Source organism: Caloenas nicobarica, chromosome 16 (assembly GCF_036013445.1).
Source record: "Caloenas nicobarica isolate bCalNic1 chromosome 16, bCalNic1.hap1, whole genome shotgun sequence".
NCBI lineage: Eukaryota > Metazoa > Chordata > Aves > Columbiformes > Columbidae > Caloenas > Caloenas nicobarica.
In genome coordinates, this window is record NC_088260.1 from 5,674,790 (window position 1) to 5,692,822 (window position 18,033).

Consider the following 18,033-nt stretch of genomic DNA (forward strand, 5'->3'; position numbering starts at 1 on the left):
TGTCTTCCAGCACAGCTATGCCCTGCTCCACGCCGCTGGTCCCAGGGCAGCAACGCTCCTTTGCCTCCTCTGAGCATCCTCCGTGCCCTCACCTCCACCTGAAAACTAACCCACATCTTTTCTTTTCACTTCCTTTGGTTTGGGGTATTTTGGTTTTTTTTTTGGAAGGGAGAATGTCATTGAATTATCCTGGTGTGTGATTTTTTGGCAAGCAATATTTATCCTCCGACTGTTCCTCTTTCTCACTAGTCTCACGCGCGCTGTGATAGCCGTCCTGTTGTGTGCGTGATGCTCCGTGTCCCTCCAACCTTGTCCCATCACCGCCAGCTCGTGGCTCCTTCCCGTCCCAGTGGGACGCGTGGCCACCGGCGCGGCCGTGCTCTGCTCTGGCGTGGGGGGGTTCCAGCGCTGGTGTCGGAGCATCGGCCCGTTCCGCTTGTGTGATGTCGATACCTCAGTTGCAATAATGAAAAAAAGCTGTTTGGCTTTGGTGTGGGTTGTGAGCGTAGCCTGGTGTCTGTGTTGTCGTGATTAGGCTAAAGACTGCGTCACCGATGTAATCCTGTGAGTCCTGCTTGAGCTTTAGTTTGGTACATTTGAGCAATATTGTGGTACGTCCTTTGCTGAGGAGATCCATCAACGATACAATAATGACAACAAGAAATAGAGAGCTGCTCCGTGCCCGCAGGGAGACAGAGATTTGGAGTTTGTGTTCGTTTCAAGCCACCACGTGTGGTTTCTCTTGCCCGAGGAACTCGCAGGCTCCGTTGCTGTAGGAGGACGCCCGCGTTTCACGCTTGTGACTACCTCCTCTTCACGGCCCGGCCGCGCAGGAGTGACGAGCTGAACCCCGAACACGGTCCCTGGGCCCCCTCAGACGACCCTTTCTGCTGCCAGCCCTTTGCCGTACCCCACGCAGGAAGGAAGCCAAGGGAGAAGATATTTCCCACCAACTAGCTGGTGTGTGCAAGGACCGTTGCTTTAAAATACCGCAAATACTGGAATTAGCTGGAACAGTTAGAGGTCTTCCAACTGTGGTTTGTCTTTTGTTTTCTTTCTTTTTTTTTTTTTTTTTTTTAATTTCCACAAGAACTGTTGTCTTCAACAACTTGCGCTTTAATGAGTGTCTGGCGGTGTTTTATTTGTTACTGATAGCAGGAGAGTCACGACACTCTCAGATTGATCCTGATCGGGTTTGGTACCATTTGCTGTCTCTGGACAAGCTCAAGCATAGCAATGTCGATAGCAGCACTATAAGCACTACTGGAATATATTGTGGGTCAGCTACACGCTGCGCATGTTGTACGAAACCTGAACCCCAGCCCCTTTGGGTCACGCTCTCGTCCCACGATGTCCCTTGCAACCACCGCTGTAGTCTGCTGGTGTGCTGTCCTGTGCCGTGTTCTCAATTCAGCTGTACCGCAGAGCTCTTTCTTTTGAATTGGATGAGTTATTTTTCTATTCTTGCTATTATTATTATTTTTTTTTTTTAATTATTTTTTTCCCCCGCCCTTCCCCCTGGAGAACTTGCTCTGACTTGCAGTGAGCATCCCCGCAGGGCTGTGATTTCTGCAGTGATGCCCACATCTCTGTGTGGTGGGAACCTCTGCATGCCCAGCGATGCTGCTGCCATGGAGCAGCCCAGCCCTGGCTCAGGGCCGGCACATTCGAGGAGCTCAGCTTTCCTGGGCGCTCCTTGTAGCCACCTTGGCCCACAGATGACGAAAGCAAACCTCAACCAGCCTGGGCATCCTCATCCGTCACCCCAGACTCTGCCCTGTGGCATTGCCATGGGGGCAGGAGCTATTCGGGGCACAATGCATGGAGAGCGCAATGGGAGAGGATGCTCCAAAAATGGCTTTCCCCTCCCTTTCCTGCAGTTCTCAACTCTGCACCAGTAAGTGCAACATCCCAGAGCCCCCGAGCCATGCTGCCCTCAGCACAGGCCATCCAAAGGACCCAGACTGCACCAACCTGGTTCTTTCAGGTCCTTTCCCTCTGCATCTGGTGCTGCAGAGGTGGTTCAGCCGTAGGATGCTGCCCTCATTCCTTCCAGAGTGATGGACCTGCCCAAAACCCTTTGCATGGCCCTTACCTGTATCTCTCGGAGCAGCAGTTGGGCACAGCATGTTTCTGAGCTGTGCTGGGGAAATGTGTGGCCGGGGATTAAATTACCTTTTTTTTAAAAAAAAAAAAAGATTTAAAAAATCTGAGCAATTCCTTAATTTATTCCAGACCTGCAGCGGCCCAGCCTCCTTTGTGTGTGCAGAACAATTAAATTCGGGTTGCCTTTACCTATGTCTTGTATTGACATTCTCTGCCCAGCCTGCTTTTCCTTCAGACAAACGATTCTCAAATCATCTCTTTGCACCCTTAAAGTACAACTTGCCAATTCCCCTCTTGGTATTGTGCAAGCCACAGTTCTCATCTCCATTTTCCACCCTCTTTTGAGTTTTTCTGATGGTAATTTCTGCCCTGAATGACTTTGTTGTAAATAAAGCATGCACATATGGATTGGGAATGGTGCAAAAAAAAAAAAAAAGCCTCTTCTACTGCTGTTTGCATTCAAACTTGCATGCAGTGATTTTACAGCAAAATATCAGTTTACAACTATTAAGAGAAAAAGAAAATGTTACACAGGAACTAGAAATACTCCAGTCTTCCGCTGCATGCAGCACAACATCCTCTCTTGATGTGGTATCTAATAAAGTGAGACTATTGGAAAAGGAAAAAAAAAAAAAAAAGCCATGGTGTTTTTTGGCTTGTTTAATTCCCTGTGGGAATTCCAGCATGGGCTGGTGGGAGTGGGTGGTTGTCCTGGTGGTGGGAATTTGCAGTGGGTTTGGGAGTGCTGGCAAGTTGCGTTGGCTTCAGGAGGTTGAGGAGGAGTTCGGGGTGGTGGGTGCAGCCCCTTCTCTGCAGGGGAAGGACTCAGCTTGGCTGTCCTGTGCCCATGGGGGGTAATGGGGATGATGAGTGTTAGGGGACAGTCTGGGTTAAAATCCTTTGTGCATGGGTGAGACATCCGTGGGTTCCCCTTTCGTGCCTTGTTGAGTGCGAACACAACGGACACGTGCTGCTGGGGAAGATTGTGGCACACACGGAGGGGTTTGCTGCTTTGTTCTGGTGCTTCTACATGTCCCTTCGAAAAGCAAACCCACCCCATGAAAAACCAACCTCCTGATGCCCTTCTTCATGCCCCAGCCTCTCTCCCCAGGTTTTGGGAGAAGGAGCCGCTCCCCCCATGTGTGTGCAGCTCCTGTTGCACTGCTGCAGGACAAAACCCCTCTCTGGGTACTGCATCACCTTTTTAAAAAATTTTGGCATTTTTTAGGCTCAATTTCCAGCAGACCATCAAGTGCTGGCCCCAGGGAAGGGCACACTGGGATGGCGAGAGCTCCTGGGATGGCAGCAGACGGTGGTTCCACAGAGGCTGTGGCCCAGCCCTGGGCAGAGGGACACATGTGAGCGGTGGCCTCATCTCTCCAACGACACCTGCACCCTCCATGTACCTGGAGAGGGCCCGTGGGGACGGAGCCGAGCCGTGGAGGGAGGCTGCATGGCAGGTCTGGCACCGATGCCCAGAGACCACAACGGATGTCACTGATGCTCCAGGTAGAGCATAGGACGGACAGGCAGGAGGTGCCAGAAGGATGCCCATGACCAGGGCTGGTGTCTTCCTCAGCGCCTTCCATCCTGGTGGTGGCATCCCCTCAGTATCGCCCATCTTGCTGGTTGGACCCCTCAACCCTTCAGTAGCACCCATTGTGGTGGTGGCCCCCCAAATAGAGTCTTCATGCAAAGTGTTGCTGAGCCTCCATGGATGACAGCTTTATGTGGGGCGGTGGAGCTGCACCAACACTGCAGGTTTAACCCATGGTTTCCCCAAGGCCAGGCCAGCGGTGGTTCTTCAAGAGAGGTCTGTGGGCAGTTAAAACCCCCTGAGATGTCTATGCTGAGGAGATGCCATCACAGTGAATTGCAGTTGACTTGGGAGAGACCTGCATGCCAGGGTCCACCTCCCTCTCCTGAGCCACCAGTGATCAGCTGGATTCATTGTGGAGCAAAAAAACCAAAATAGCAAGTTAGATACCACTTAGAGTTGTACATCTAAGAGCCAGCAGCAATGACTTGTGTAGAAAATTGCCAAGATATTTAAAATTGTTGTATGGTGCTAACTGTAGGTCTGAAAAAACAGTTCCCAGAGATGCCTAGCAGCCTTAAAATTGAGCTTTAACTTCTTTTTATTGGTGTTTTTCAGCATGAGAGCTTTCCATTGATTTTTCCTCTCTGCTGCTGCCCAGTGTTGGTGCGGCGAGAGGTCCCAACCAAGAGGTCCCCATGCATTGGCCACCCAGCTCCGGCTGAACACCAGAGCGAGCATCCCTCGTATCTCCTGTGATTAAGATGCTGCCTTGATTAATTGCAGACAAGGCAGTGCCAGCTGTGGTAGGCTGTGAAGTCCTGAATGGAAAGTGCTTCAAAAGAGAGAAAGAGGCATTTTGAGGAATCCATGGGGATAAGTGAGGGTCCTTTCTTCTCCCTGATTGATATTTCTGCTTCCATTTTCTTCTCAGCCTCTCTTAAAAGGAAGCTCTTGGATTGCAAATTGTGCTTGATCAGGACAGTTATTTGCATGTTCTGCTTTTGTAGGTAGCTTTACAGTTTTAATTACATCTCAGAACATCTGAATCGTTCTGCTGTTCCAAACGGTTTCCTTGTGTGCTAATTAGATTTAGACTTTCGGTGCAATCAATAGCTTATCATCTTGGGACTGGCCAAGCCAGTCGTGACCAGTAACTTACAGCTCTAGTTGTTCTGAAATCAATACAGATTTGCTGTGCATTGAGAGGGCTGTGCAACACGGGTGACAGCAGGCACGCCGAGCAGTTGACATGAGAGCAGGTCCCTTGCTGGGCTTGGAGAGTGGCCAGGACAATCAGAGAGGAAAAGCTACAGGACCAGTGACCAGTGCAGACCTCTCTGGATGAACGAGCACTGGGCTGAAGACGTTGACGAAGTTTTGGGCTCTTGCTCCTCTCCTTGAGTAGGAGATGTAAATACAGCATATGGCCAAATGTTTCCTCTCCAAGATGCACGTTGTTTCAAAAGGCCATGGCAGCACTCATTGACCCAACCCGTGCCAGCACCCTATGCTGCTCTCTTCTAACCTCTCTCCTTGGGATGTAATTCATAAAAAGAACCTTTTTGGAGCTCTCACAACATGTCCTGCGTGATCCCAGGTGTCAGGAGGGCACTGAGACTTTCCTGCTGCACTGAGCAGGAGAGAGGCCTTCCATAGCTTTTCTATCTTCAGAGAAGAAAAGAAAAAAAAAAGCAAACTTTTGCTATTTAACATTTCATTTAAAAAATAGAGAAGCTCAACTAAATAAATCCTTCTTCTATCCGCTTTCAAACTCAGCTTTTCAAAAAGCCTGCAGCCAGAAATCTCTTTATCTCGTAGGGCACAGATAACGATGTAATTATGAGCTCGGATCAATGGCTTTCATCCTGTCGGTTCCCAGCCTAAAAATAAACTCTTATTCTTTCCCTCAGATGCACAGAGCTGGGGCGAGCATCTCCTCTGGGCTGATAGCCCAATGCAGAAGCATTTGCAAGCCACCATGGGGCTGGAGACAGTCTGCGGTGGGATCTGGAGGGGCCACAGAGCCTTTTTCTGGGGGGAATGGAGGTTTTGACTTGTTTTGTTTCTGCAGGATGACGTTGGGTCCTGAGCGGGAGATGCTCACCTGCTCCCAACCACCTCACGGAGCTGCTGCCACATCCCCACTGAGCCAGCAGCTGCAGTGACGTCGTCTGTGAAATACAGAGCCACGGTTTAGTGGTTGTGTGAGTTTCGGTGACTTTCTTGGGAAAGAAAAACCCAAAGAATAAGTATCAGCCTTTTTTTATTGCACGCTGCGTAATAGGAATATAACTTATTGCCTCTGGAGAGCGGAGCGGTTGGCAGGCCGTAAATCTCCAATTCTGATAGACACTGCTCGCGCTTTAACCAAAGGAAAGGATGTACAGGCAAACAGCGAGCATGATTGGAACAGGGAGTGGAGTATTTTGATTAATCTGAACATTAACTGGGCATAATTCTGATTTTCTTGTACAGGCAGAGGCCCCAGAGGTGGATATGCCTCCAGCTGACAGTGCTGGAATAACGACAGCGCTAACTGGTGCTGCTGGTCTGGGATGGGGTATCCTGGCACGTGGGAACTGGATAGATGCCAGGCTCAACCATAATTAAACTGTGTAATTGTTAATTGCACACCCAGCCCACTTGCGCATGCTGGCCAACATCACCCAGTTGGGAGGGGAAAATGGAATTTAATTAGAAACATGTATGGTGGGATGCAGCCCAGGGGGACAGCCACGCGCTAGAGGTGGGGTGCTGGGCACTAGCCCCTGCGGTGATGCTCAGAATGAGGCCACCACTTTCAACTCATCTTTCCTAAAAGCATCTACCCGCAAAGGTTGAGCTGGGCTTGTCCTTACTCGGTCTTTACCTTGGTGACACCTCCATTAATCTAATCAGTGCAGATTAATTAATTAATTAGGGTTAAAATGGATGGCTGCAAGTGGGCCTGGCTTGGCAGAAAGCAAGCGAACAAAAAAAAGGGAAAATTCTGTCTGAGAAGCTTTTGCAAGGTTTAAATTGCTGCTTGGGCCCCCGGTCCCCGCAGGGGCGGGCAGGGGCTCCCTGCTGTGCTGATACAGCCCGTCACGTCATGCAGCCGCGCCGAGTCAGAACTGGAAAATTGTCTTTTACTGTGATCCAGGTGGAGTTACTATTAGCTGGGAACAATTTATTGCAGGACGTGGGCCTGGCGGGAAAGAGGACGGGAGCTGAGAAGCAGCGTGATGTCCTGGAGGCTTCGCCAGGGTGTCACCGCTACAGAGTGTCACGTAAACCCATTTTTGCATCCTCGCCCCATGAGGCAGGTGATATGCAAAGGGCAGCTGTCGGGTACGTTTTGGGGATGCTGGGCAATGAATCAAAGCCCCTCACCTAATTGCGATGCCGTGATGCCCTGGGCAGATGGAGCAGCAGGAGCCCAGCACCTGCCTTCAGAGCTGAATTAAGCAGCTGGAATCAAGCTGGAAGCTGAAGTTATCGGCTCTTAGAGAGCTGAGCAGGTTCTCTGAATTCATTAGGGTTGCAGAGATAACTGATTTCTCAGCTTTTGTGACAGCACTGTGGCGAAAAAAAAAATCTCAACAAACTAGCTCCTTCCAAAAACTGTCAAAGCAAAAAAGACTCATCTTGATCAGGTCAAAACTGGAAAACAGAAGTGCTGGCACAAAAAAAAGGGTTTTTTTAAAAAAAAATACTGTTGGGTCAGAGGGAATTGCCATTGAAGAGAAGCATTCAGGGCATTTGTCAAAAGAATAGGCTGAATTTGAGTAAGAAGGAGCCTCAAAAATTCACGAGTGTCTCTATCACTCCTCTTTGTTCCCAGACGAGGGTCAGCATTATTAATTCAGGGCCAGATAGGCAGAGCTGAATCTGATTGTTATCTACCTGATAAGAGCCCTGCCATGGAAACCCCGAGCCAAGATCTCAAGAGCCTCAGTAAATCAGGGGTTTATTCAGCCTGCCAACAAAGAGCATTTTCCTTTTAAAATCCAAATTATTCAGATATGCATGACTCCTGCTCAGCTGGGAAAGGCAGGTGAGATCTCCAGGGGCAAAATTCAGCCTGTCCCAGCCATGTGCCTTATCTCCAAAGCTCTGCCTGTCCCCAAGGACAGGGTGTTAATGAATGGTGTTAATGAACGCCCAGGTCTGCCCTCACCTTGCTGGAGCTCATGCACAGGCATCGCTTTCATCCCCCGCTGTTTGCTGCTCTGGGGGTGTATTTCATGGCCTGGCCTTGCAAACTTGCTCTGATCAAGTAGCTGGGAAGTTTTCCAGCGGAACAAGCCTTTTGGGACAACTAGGGAGGAAAACTAGGCAGGAAAGCTTGCCTTACTGAAAGCTACTCTGCCAGGCCAGAGGAAAATGGATCAAAACATGTTATAGATACTGAATATATAGTATTTATACATAAGGCACCTGTGTGTGTGCCTTGCATGCGCAGCAGAAAGAGCTCACCATGCTCTGGGTGCCCTTCCTCAGCCCTCCTCTTTCTTGCCCTCTCCCTTTTTGCTGCTTGGACACGATGAACCGAAATCCGGAGCCCCAGCTTGCTCTCGGGTGAAGGGCTTGAGCAGAACTGTCTGGAACAATGTCTGGGACAAAAAGAAACAACACAACAGCAGCTTTTTAATAGTAGTGAAAACAGAGCCAAGCATGAATAATTCAGAGAGATGTGAGCTCAAGGTTTTGCGTGCAGCGGGCAAACAGTTGGGTTTTTATGGCTGCATTTGCTCAAAGCAGCAGGAGGATGCAAAAGGGGCTTGCAGGGGTCCCTTGGGCTGGACCACCCAAATGATGTTTTTTCCTCCCCAGCTGGAGAAACACCCTCCTCCTGGCCAGAGAAACACGCATTAACTCCTAAACACCCAGTGCTCTCCCCATCATTAACCATCTTGAGCCATGGACTCTCTGGGCTGCACCCACGCTGGGTGAAGCTCTCATTAGAAAGCAGAAGCAAAGTGTGTTCACCTTCTGCCAAATTAAAAGCTCAGAAAAAGGGAAAACAAAGCCCAGAAAGTCCCCGGTGCCAGGGTGCGGAGCTCCGGTGCTGAGCCGGCAGGCGCAGATAACACGTCTCGGTGCACGTGAAGCTAACGCTGTGCCAGAGCAGCTCTCCCGCAGATATAACGTTATCGATTGCTTTTGTTTTACAAGCGACGTCAACGTGATAATATTTGGCAGCAACATTAACACTGAAATATGAGCCGCACTTGGGCCTTTTTATATTTAATCGTTTGAAAAACGGCAGGGGGGTGGCTTTTGTGCCCTGGCGATCCGCATACCTGTCGGATTGTGCCACCGGGGAGATGCTGAGCAACAGGCTGGGGACCTGCATGGTGCCGGGGGGACACAGCACACAGGCTGTGGGGACACTGCCGGTCACCCCACACCTTTCCGGTCCCCACATCTCAGTCCTGCAGCAGCCATGGGGTGAGCAAGGCTGGTGCAAAGTTTCCCGTGCCCGTGGTGGTGCAATGTTTATTCGTCTCAGTTTATCTCCTGCTTTTCCTAATCGACTCGAAACACTTGTTAATGTCCTACGTAGGATGCTGGGGAGAAAGGCAGTGTGGAAAACGAGGTGGAGTGCACTGACATTTAATTCAGATAAGGAATTATGCTGAAATAGTGTTAAAAATTACTGCCCCGGTGCCAACTAGCTGCAGCCAAGAGCGTGGGAGAGCCACGGTCAGGAGATGCAGGTTTGACCCTGGGCTGGGGGGAAAACCCATCGCTCTGCTTTAGCTCATGGACAGGTCAGTCCTTGTCTGGTTGGGAATGTGATGACCTAAAACTGCACCACCTTAAGGTCTGATGAGCTTGTGAAAGGGAGGAAGGCTCCCATCTACACTTTTTTTTTTTTTTTTTTTTAAGAATTAATGTGGAAAGGGGCATTTTTAAACATGGCAACTTATGTGTTTTTTCCTCAGCATGGAAAGGGACATTCTTAAATACGGCAATTTATTTGTGCCTTTTTTTCCCCCAGCTTTTTATTTATATTTTTCAGACAGATACTTCTCAGGGCAAAGCGGGAGTGGTGCCCTGGATCTATTCTTGCCGAGATCATGACAGCGGCATCCAGCCAGCGGGTCTGGGGTTTCTCCCGTGTTATTCTGGTACCAAGGACCAGCTCTGAGGCTGGGGACCGGGATGCGTCCCAAGGACTGGCAGGTATGTTGGGGACTAGGATGTGTCGCACGGACCGGGATGAGTCCCAGCCCTGCACGGCACAGGGAGGGTGGGCAGCAGGGCTCTGCTGAGGGGTCTCACCCAGGGAACAGCTTCCCGACACAGCCAAGCACTCAGTCCTGCTCCCGAGTCCTCATTTGCTCCATCAGCAAATGGACCTTGCTTGAGCTGAATAATTCAGGCTCTGTAGCGGCTGCTGGTCCCGTCGGGCATGCAGCATCGCCAGAGAATGCCAACGAGGCCAGTGCTGCAGAGCAGCAACAACAGCGATGTTTTGGCCCAGAAAGCAAAAAACTGGATCTTTCCCCTCCTGCCAACCGATGCCATCCTGACCCCTGGGGCACGTCCTCTTCCCAGAAGAGCCAAACTGCACTTTGTAGCCCTGGGAGCCAAGCCGCACAGTCCAGGTGCTGGCACAGCAAATCTGCTCTTGGCTGCCTACAGTGAGATGCAATCGATGTGGTGGCCTCAGGGACGTGAGCGATGACACAAGGTGCTTTCAGGACAAGGAGCACCCAGGGAGCCGGTGGGCAAACAGACCTTGTCCCCAGGTCCTGGTCACTGCGGTCCAAGAGGTGCCCCCGATGCTGGAGGACACCCAGGGATTCTGCTCCATTTTCTGGATGAACAGGGCTGCAGATGAAATAATTTGCTGAGAATCATTAACCTAATGATGGAGACTTTTGATAAACGGTTTAGCCTGCCTGTGGGGAAAAATGAGCTTAATAATGGCACAGGAAGAGACACAAAAAAAAGAAAGTGGAAGGAGCAGTGGTGGGTTCTGGGGGGCAGCGTATCTCAGCCCCATCCCACCCCTCTGCCCCATCTGGGACATGGGAGAGAAGCAGGAATGGGGTGTGAGCACCAGAATCCTGCCCAGAAGAGGGATTCATGGTTAAAAACCCAGGAACACATCCCAGTGCTGCACCGGGGCCAAAGGGGAAACTAAAAAGCAGCTTCAGGACCACAAATATTGGTGCTTGGGGAAAATTTTCTGCCAAAGAAAACACAGAAAGGTGTTTTTGGCAGAGCTCAGCAGTTTTCTCAGGCAGGTTTTCACTTGTATGTGCCTGAGATGGGGAATCAGCACCGGGCAGAAGGAAGTTTGGGGAGAAATATTCCCATTTCTGTACAGAAATTATCCCAGACAAGCAAGATTTAACAAGAAGCTATGAACAGGTAACGAGAAATGCCACTGGCTTTCATCTTTATATCTTTTTGCAATTTTTACGTCTTTTTGCATTTTTTACGTCTGAATTGGAATTAACTTTTGAGCTGGAAAAGCACTAACCACTAATAATGAAGCCCAAAATGCATCAGTCTCAACGTTAGGTGTCACCCACACTCCCCCATTCAGTCCCCAGCCCTATTATTTTAAATTGATGCAATTATTCATCTTGCAGAGTAATATATTTTTTGTTCTTTGGTGCCCAGCAGACCTTAAAGCAGAACAAATGCTTTAATAAAATCGAGATGGTGCTTCCTGGAAGCCAGAGCACTGGGTTATTAAGAAGAGGAGCAGGTTTGGGAATCTTTAATAAATTATTGCCTAATAGTTCTTTCTTGCAACATAGCTATATGATTAGTAAATGTTTTCTGTTCACTGATTAACTTTGTTTATTTCTTAATTAGGTTTAGCACCGTCTGTCTCGTGGTTATGAAATAATTGTTTGATTAATGTGCCTGAATTTACATGTTCATTAAGCCCCCTGAATCAGTTCTGTACCAATTAGCCACGCCGTAACACACAGATCTGGGACATTAGAGTGACAATCTTACCCCATTAAGTAATAACTGTTATATTGATTGGTGATAATGGAGCAAAGGCAGTAAATCCACGCTTGTTTGGCTGAGTTACAGCATCCCGAGGGGTGATGCTGGGGGGATGACGGCTGCACCCCGGCAGCACCTGATGCTCCCTGCTGGTCTGGCTCCCTTTTGCCACCAGTGGGTGATTAAGTGGCTTTAATTGATTCTTTCAATTTGCTTGCCCAGGTGATGATGTCAGATTTAGCCACCACGGTACCTGTTTGGCTGATGCTTCCAGCCAGGACGGGTGATCTGGGTGAGATGTGCCAAAACGAGAGCGCAGCCCCCCTGCGCCTTCCCAACGCCTCTGCTCCCAGGGGGCTTGGGGTCCCCATTAGTAATTAGTAACAATGGTGAAATTAACTCTTCCCTTTCAACGACAACGAGCTGCGCCTTGTGGGATGGGGGTGGGATGGGAATGGGCATGGGATGAGATGGGGATAAGGAATGGGAAATGGGAATGGGGACAAGGACAGGAGAACAAATGCGGCTGGAGTTGGGGACGAGAATGGGAGCAGAGATGAGGACAGGAGGGGGCACAGGGCCGGCGAGGGGGACACTGCCGTGTTGGTGGCTTGGCTGCTGACCCCAAAGGAGGTGAGGCAACCGTGTGATTGCATCAGACACAGCCAGAAACGTCTGGAGACACTTTTCACTAGGGAGAAGGAGATGGCGTGAGAAAAACAAACCCTTTTCCGTTTTCCTAGGGGACACGCCAGCCTGTGAGGATGTGACCCCCAGACAGCTTCACAGCCAGCAACACTCCCGAAGAGCTGCTGTGAGAGCGAGTTACTATATTTTCTCTCACCACAACTGTGGGTTGTTTGGTTTTTTTTTTTAACGCCGGATTCCGCTCTCAAAAACTAGGACACAGCCACCACACGTGTCAGCTCCAGAGCTGCAGTAATCTCCTGCCATCGGTCGGGGCCGGGCAGGCTGCGTGCTCTCCGGCGGTTAATTTGCAATGTAACGTTGGGCTTCGTCATGCTGGGGAATAGCTGAAACGGTAATTTTTCTTTCGTACAGGAACAAGTAGACCTGGACTTTATGGGCTTTATTCTCCCTTTGACGCATTAACATTGACAGGAATTATCTGCAGGAGTCTCTTGGGTGTCATTTGGAGGAAGGCCGCAGCCCTTGCCAAGCTCTGCTCCCAGCCAGGTGCATAGTAATAATAATAATAATAATAATAGTAATAATAATAATAATAATAATAATAATAATAATAATATAATGATGCAATGGCCACCTTCAAGTAAAGGGGAATGCTCTGGACGGCACAGGCAAGGATTGTTGCTTTTGCAAGAAAGGAGAGGAGAGCTGTACTGCACTTGTGCCAAGCGGCTGCTCCATCCCTGTGTCAGCCCTAATTCCCAAATTTGGGATGGAGCCGTCCCCCCGCCCCCGTCCCAGCCCTTGGATGTCCCTCAGCACTGAAGAGGAGGTCAGAACAAATCGCTCTGCTGGCAGCAATTCCTAACCATTGCCACGCGGGAGCTGCTGGGGGAGAATGGTGACAAGGGATGAAAATGGGGATTTTGGAAGGTTCTCATGAGTTTCCCTATTCCAAGCAGGAATACGGCTGCGCTCCCCTCACTGTGCCCCGGCTTTTCCCCATCCAGCGGCATCTCGAACGCAAACCAGAGCCGGGGAGAGCAAAGAGCATCTCCAGCATCTCCAGCTCAGCTGCAGCCGCTTGGCGCTGCTGGGCACAGCACGGGGGAGCAGCCGTCTCATTTATCAGCCGGCGCTAAACGAAGCTGCTGAAATCCCGTGGTAAAGCCACGCGAAACAACTTTGCCTCTGGATCTGCTCCTCCATCGGAGCAGCACGATGAACCCGCCTGCGCAGATGGTTCCTCCGTTCCTCCCCCAGCAAAACACCGGCGCTGCCTCCCCGGCAGCTGCCAGCGGGGAACCCGCTACCACCAGGATTGAGGACCCGTTTGGGTTGAGGATGCCCTGACCCACTGGCCACCCTGGGGAAAAACCAAAACCACCCCTAGGGATGCGGCCATTTGAGCCCCAGCTCTTCTGGAGGGGAGAACAAACCGGTCACCAGCAAAATTCCAGCCCTGCCATGTCCACTCTCCGTCCGGAGCTGCTCCCTGCCCGGTGGCTGCTGTGGGGCGGAGGTATGAGCATCACCCGTGTCCCTGTCCCTGGCCAGCCTGGCCCCACAGTCACAGAGCATTGGCTTTTGATAATTGATTAGTAGGGCAATCTGATTTATGCCCTGTTCTCCCAGGACCTGCTGACAAATGAGAAGTTGTATTTCAGGAGTTTATCCTGCGGAACAAATAAATAGGCAGAGAAATGGAAACCTCATGAATTTTTTAAAGAGCTTATCAATTTTTTCCCCCCTTTTTCCAAAGGCAGAATGGCTGAAAGAGGAAATTTACCTCCATCTGCATCCTGTGCCCTTCTTTTCTCTTCAATCTCTTAATCCTCTTCCTTACAGCTTTAATCTACCCAGTTGCCTCTTTTATTTTTTTTCTCTTTTTAATTTTTTTTTAATTAATTCTGCCCCACTCCAAACAATCAAAAAACCAACGCCAAGATGCCAAAGGCCCATGTCCATCATCCATCCTTCTGGCCCCACACCTCCGGCGAGCTTCCGCAGAAGCCTGTCTCAGCATTACAATGTCCTCCTTTCTTTTTTTCCCCTTCTCTTACCCTAAAATGACCCCTTTGATTTGCAGCCACAGGGCACTTATTGAGCTTGCAGGCAGCACTGGGAGAGCAGGTCCCTCCTGGGAGACTCACGTCACCATCGCTGGCGTCCTAATGAGTTAATTAAGAAAAATCAGGGCAAGAGAGGTGCAAGCCCTCAGGGGATGGTTACAGGGAGATGCAGCCTCCAGGAGATGCTCACTTGTGTCCCGGGGGACCGTGGCCAAGCAGCTGCTTCCCAGAGGACCAGGGAGATGTAAGCACTGGGGAGGACCCTCGAGAATCTTGTTCCTGCCCACGTTCTACGAATGGAAAACATAAATGAAAAAGAAGAGGAGGAAAAGCATCCGTGTTGCCATCAGAAGCTCCTTAGTTTGCAGCGTTGGTTATTTCTGCGTGTTTTCTCTCTGTTTTCTGCCGCACATTGCTCAGGTTGGCCAAAGCAGAGACAAGCACCGAGAGCATGAGATTTGCTGAATATTGACTTTTAATCAGCTGCTCCCTGATAAGCTGGCCCAGCTCCACCAGGTACTGAAACCCCTGATAAAAGCAGGATTGTGGCGTATTTTCCACCCCCCCGGGAGGTGGGAGTCCCTGGAGGAGTGTACTGGGGGCTCAGCAAGGATATAAATAAGAAAATGACTCAAACGAGGCTCCTTATCTGGATGCCATCATCTTAGTAACTCAGAGCCTGGCAACGTTTACAAGTGCCAGCCTCATCCTCGGAGGAAGGCAGAGCCTGGTGCCACGGCCCCGGGGCTGCCATGCCGCGACAGCATCACCCGCCTGCGAAGGCCTTGGGCTCAGGCATCCCTGTCCCCGCTGGTCCCCTCCTGCTGATGCCATGGGGACATCCGGGATCAGGGGGAGAGAAACCCCTTTCAGCTGCACCCCCCGAGTAAAAAATTTGCTGCTAAAAAGTTGATACTTCAAATGAAAAAAGGACCTAAATGTGGCTTCAAAACCAAACTTGTTTTTCCACATCCCGGCTCGTTAGTGGCACAGAGCAAGAAAGCAACAAGCGACCCATTTAAATTGTAGATTCTGACCTTTATGCTTAAGATGTTTTCAGACATCCTGTTTACAGCTTTTTTGTGCTGGCACTTCATAATCTTCAAAATGAGATTTTTATGCAGCCTTTTTTACTATTCTAATGCACCGCATCCTCTTTTTTTTCCTGCTGAGGAGCCCTCCTGAGACAGCCTGGGTAATTAGAAGTTTCTGAAAAGACCCAAAAAGGAGAGCTGCAACCTTCTGCCTTGCGAGGGAGGAGGGGACGGCCACCCTGGTGTTCCCACCACAGAGGGGACCCAGCATTTGTCCCAAACCCTTATGCAATGAAGGTCACTCTGGTGCAGGGGCACAGTGCACCTTGGGCTCTGCTCCTTGGATAAGGCACCTGCAGAAACGTCAGCCGTCACTTTTGGCTCAAAACCCAACATCCTTGACGTTTATTTGGTGACATGAGTACCTGGGGACACTTAAAGCCAATGTCAAAAGTCCCCCAGCAATAACCTTGAGGCTTTGGGGGTGAAAAACACCCTCAAAGCCCTACAGAATTGGCTCCTTCTGGTACAGCATCACCGGGAACAGCTCAGGCTGTTGAGTGTGATTTGGAGTCACTTCATTTATATCATGGTCAAGAAGAAAAATCTGTTTGATGTTTCAGGAGGATCGTTGATTGCTCTTTGGGCAAGACTTGCCCAGAAAAAGCAAAATAAAACAGTCTTTTAAAGCTATTTTTGCGAGCACTATTTTAAACCAACGACTCTAAATTTTCCCCCACTTCTGTCAAAATGGCTGTAGAGCAGCTAATTTGCCAGAGACATCCAAAATTCTTGTTTCTCTGGCCTGTGCGTGCTGCAAAACTTCACAAATGTGTTGGCATCACTCAGCTGCTTCCCCCACTGCTGCCCCACGCCTGCCTGCAGCACCCTCCATGCAGATGTATACCCATCATGCATATATATGCCCTCCATGCATATATGTGCCCTCTACGCATATTCCAGCCCTGAGCTCCCTGTGGTGCAGGAGAGGGTTTAAGAGAAGCTGGCAAGGTATTTGCAGGAAGCAAACTTTGTTCTGATGGATACTGGTCCAGGGGAAGACACCATGCATCCCGTTAGGAGCCCTGGAATTGCAAACCTCCCACTGGGGAGCTGCAGAGAAGACATCCCTAGTTTTACAAAATGTAAGACAGAACTGCTGGTTTCGTAGGAAAATTAGGACTGTTTGGAAGCAGGGAAAGCCCTTGGGTGGTGGGGTTTGCTGGACAGGGGACTGCCTGGCTGTCCCCAGCTGATAGCAGGTCTCATCCCCCTCCCAGTCCCCCCCCAGTCCCTGCAGCCTTGGCCGGAGGGAGAGAGCGCTGCCGGGGTGTTTGCATGGCCAAACCCAAGAAATCTAGTACTGGGTGGATAAAAATAGTACAAATTGCTTTTCAGCCCCCAGCCTGGAGCTGAGGCTGCACTCGCCAGCCCGGTTTCCTATGGAAACGAGCTGCTGTGGTCTGTGCGTCTGCCTGCACCCGCCTGGGGCAGGTCTGGATGGATCCCTCACACATGGATGCTCTTGCATCCCGCATGGACCCAGCTGAGGCTGCAGTTTCTCCCGGTGGGGACGGCAGCAGGACCCATCCCTCCACTCAGCCGCTGCTCTCCTGAAATTCCCGGCCTCCCCACTGCTGGCTCCGTGGGATGCTGGGATGCACAAACCCCAACACATCGCATCCACAAGCGGTTCCCATTGTGGGGACATTCCTTGGGGTCCCCCCACTACTCCCGGGCCAGAAAAATGCTGCTTTCCGAGCTCGTTGCCCTGCTTGCAGCAAAGATGCTCGTGGGAGAAGGGTCCATGGCTACTGAAGGTTGCTCCTTTGATCACGTTAATGCAGGGATATTTTTTCTAGATCTTTTGAAAATTATCTCCTGGCCCGGAGGGACTCAGGCTGCTCTGTGGCCTGGCGTGCCGGGGGAGTGGGAGGCGGCCGGACACGCTGCCACCACGGCGGGGGCAGCACCGGGCGGGCGATGGGGCTTCCAGCTGCCAAGCAGCGCACCCTAAAAATGCCCCCCCAATCCTTAAAGCTGCCAATAAAAGGAGCGGAAGTAGTTGAGAAAGCCTCTCTCGCCTTAATCACTTTACAATCGTAATTTTTCCTACTCCCAGAGTCGGGAAATTCTGAATTTCATTTTTAATTGATCTGACACAAATATATATACACACACTATTTTTTCTTTCTTCTTGCTAGTCCCATTCGATAAATCTCTGGCTGGACGCGAGTGCCGGGGCTGGGGGCAGCGCTGGGGGCGGCTCCCCGGGGTGGGGGGGTCCAGCATCCCCCTCCGCACCCTCAGCATCCCTTGCCCTTGAGCGCACCGGCGGGACCGGGACTGACCGGGAACCGCTTTCCGTCCCCAACCTCGTTACCAAACAAGAGGTGGGGCGGGGAAAAAAAAGCCCCAAAAAAGCAGCAGACAAATAAAGCAGAGAGGCGGGAGGGGGGTGGGAGGCGGGAGCGAAGGGGTTAAAGGCAGCGCTGCAGCCGGCGGAGGGAGCGGAGCCGCAGCGGAGCTGGATGGAGCTGTTAAGTAGCGGCGCCCGGCGCGGGCTCCGGGCAGAACCGAGCGGCAGCCGGCGGGCCGGGCTCACCGCAGCCCGGCCGGTATGAGCGGAGCCCCGGCGGCACCGCGGGGACCCGGCGGGGGCTGAGCCGCG